Source organism: Toxorhynchites rutilus, chromosome 1 (genome assembly GCF_029784135.1).
Source record: "Toxorhynchites rutilus septentrionalis strain SRP chromosome 1, ASM2978413v1, whole genome shotgun sequence".
Lineage (NCBI taxonomy): Eukaryota > Metazoa > Arthropoda > Insecta > Diptera > Culicidae > Toxorhynchites > Toxorhynchites rutilus.
The window spans coordinates 108,361,511-108,364,158 of record NC_073744.1 but is presented as its reverse complement, the minus strand read 5'-3'; the positions used below and the strand labels follow the sequence as shown (position 1 = coordinate 108,364,158).

Genomic DNA, 2,648 nt, shown 5'->3' with positions numbered 1-2,648 from the left:
AACTTCCTGTTCGTTACTCGTGAGTGACTATGAGTGTCTAGCTCAAAGAGCATGATGAGAAAACCACAGGGTCGTTCTCCCAGCACTCACCGGCAGCATCTAGCTGTTAATCGGGAGCTCGGGTTTAATTTCCTAAAAGTGTTATACACACGCAACAAGGGACAGAACCCTCAGCCGTTTTCCAACTTCCTCAAAGGCTGACGATGGCACACGATTCCTGCCAAACTAGAGCGGGCGAGGCCTGACAACTCCTTTTGAGTTCGGGAAAACGACAAACAGAAATACGGAAATATGTGTACAAACGAAAATTTATGTAAACCAAACTTTTAATTTCTTACACGTGTATTATGTTTGTAGTGGCGTACTATATAAATTCTAGGTGTAAATACTTCTTTTACTTTTAATTTAATTCTAAACATATACTTTTCTATGTGTTTTGATATACTTTACTATTTGTGACGTCACAGTTTATGGTTTTGTATACTTGCGCAATCGTTATGTATTTGAGCAATGTGGTGTGGTCCTCAATTTGGTGTGATACGTTGTTTATCCATATCCTTGTGTGAATATGTCTTCCTGTTTCGTCCTCTGGGACACGTCTGTCCAGGTTCGATTGTCCTTCGCAATCGGTTGTAAAAGTTGCGGTTAGAGTGCTCGGTCTTGCTGTAAGCCAATCGCTTGAGTTTGTTGGTGGCTCTCTACACTTTCTGCCTAGAAAGTTGTGGTTGATGCCTATTTTGGAGAAGACATAAAAAAAGGCCCACTGTGCGGACCTGCACAGTTGAGGTTAGCACTGTATCGATCGAAGACCACCACCACTCGCCCCCACATGCTCGTTTTATTTTACTTTACCTTTTTTTCAGTTTTTTTTTCTTTTTCAGGGTTTCCAGGTAAGTGTATAATTAATTATTTTTCAGGTTTCTATTTCTTTTTTTCACAAACTCAATTATTCTACAATTCTTTCCACTAACTGTTTCTTTTTTTCATTTATGCTACACACGACGCGCACTTCTACTCCCGTTCATAGTTCTAGGCAGAAAGCCTGACCATCGCCTTTAGCCGAGTGTTCAAGCCTATTGTTGGAGGGAAGCGGAAAAAAACCCAACTCCGACAATGGGTTTGTACCTTCGCTATCTGGCTGAGAGCCCTGCCTAGTGAGCGGTGTGTAGAACACTTCAAATGCGGTTCTCACTACAGCTCAAACCGACGCAGCCATCTGCCTTCGATTACCAGGGGAATGACACGCTGCAGTATTCGCATTGTGCGCAGTTTTTGTGTGTGTAGTTTGTTGTGTTGTGATGTGTGTGTGTTGAAAGGTGTCAAAGACACATATGATATGGAACCTACCGGTTACACGTTGCAGTCGAATGTGACCCATCCACATGCCTTCAGGCATCCGAAATTTTTTTAATAAAAAAAAGAGAAGTCACCACATGCAGCACTAAGCTGCAGTAGGACTTCTCTTCTAACCACAACAACCGTACACGTACCCCATCCACATGCCTATCTCCGACACTCGGCATGGACCTTCAAGCGCCCGAAAATGTTTAAATTAAAAGAGAAGTCACCACATGCAGCACTAAGCTACAGTAGGACTTCTCTTTTAAACACAACAACCGTACACGTACAAGGCCAACCTCCAAGCATGGGTAGTCTGAGAGGATCGAAATGTACACCTCTCTGCAACTCGCAACTCCCAGCCTGTAAACCTATCGTTTGTAGGAGGTCTCAGGTGTCCAGATGCCACGCAACACGGTGGACACGCAAACGCGCACCACCTCTACGTGCTGGGCTCATCCCTTTTCGCTCGCAGCTACTCAGGGAATCCTTGTTAGTTTCTTTTCCTCCCCTTAGTAATATGCTTAAATTGAGGGGGTAGTCACACATCATTTGAGGCCTATAAGAACTATCTCATGTATGGAGAAGATGGAACACACAAAGACTTTCATCTTGGGACGTGTGTTCATCAAGCCGTGCGCCGGGGCCTTCGCACGTTTGACTATCTTCAATGTTTTTCCACCACTGAAGGCCGAAAAACACCATTACGCATATGCGCTACCTAAGCAGCGCATATAGTTAAATTGGTAAATATAGGCACTCAAAAATGTGTACATCGCACAATGATTGTACGATGTGCAATATGCGTTCAACTTGTCGATGTTCATGTGTCCTGCAGTTCACATTCTGACGCGCAATTTGCTGCGGTCTTCATCGATCCACGAGCCGAGTGATCCCCTGCCTAGGGTTTGTTGTATATGGATTTATTGAAATTGAAACACGGGTTGAAATTTGAAACACACACTTGGAGAGTACGTTCGCATGTAAACATACGATGTACAGGCCACTCCTGGGTTCTTAGAACCCATCGCACTTGCAGAATGAACATCACGCCGGATTTCATCACTTGGGACGTATTTTTGTCATCATTGGTCCAAAGACCGTGTGATCGGCTTAACCTTTAGCTCACTAGTATGGGGACTCGCCAGGGGGCATCTGTACGTTCATATGCGCACATGCGAGGTACGAGACACCGCACCTAGTCCAACAGATGAGAGGATGGCGTTCATTTTCAGACCTTCTATAACGCCGGGTCTAGTAGTTTCGAGCCGCGCACACACTGCAAGGTATGGCCCCTACAATAGGATGAA

General features: G+C 44.6%; 1 long non-coding RNA gene and 1 other non-coding gene across 2 annotated transcripts; both read right to left on the bottom strand.

The window, feature by feature from the left end:
- Nucleotides 1-324: 324 nt before the first annotated feature.
- LOC129762466 (uncharacterized) lies at nt 325-1,014 on the bottom strand. The gene is made up of 2 exons (XR_008740635.1): nt 853-1,014; nt 325-773 (listed from the first exon to the last, which is right to left on the bottom strand). It is a non-coding gene; the product is annotated as an uncharacterized LOC129762466 (long non-coding RNA).
- A 1,078-nt stretch (nt 1,015-2,092) lies between these two features.
- On the bottom strand, nt 2,093-2,247 carry LOC129763712 (5.8S ribosomal RNA). Its single transcript, XR_008741021.1, has one exon. It is a non-coding gene; the product is annotated as a 5.8S ribosomal RNA (ribosomal RNA).
- Between the last annotated feature and the right edge of the window lie 401 nt (nt 2,248-2,648).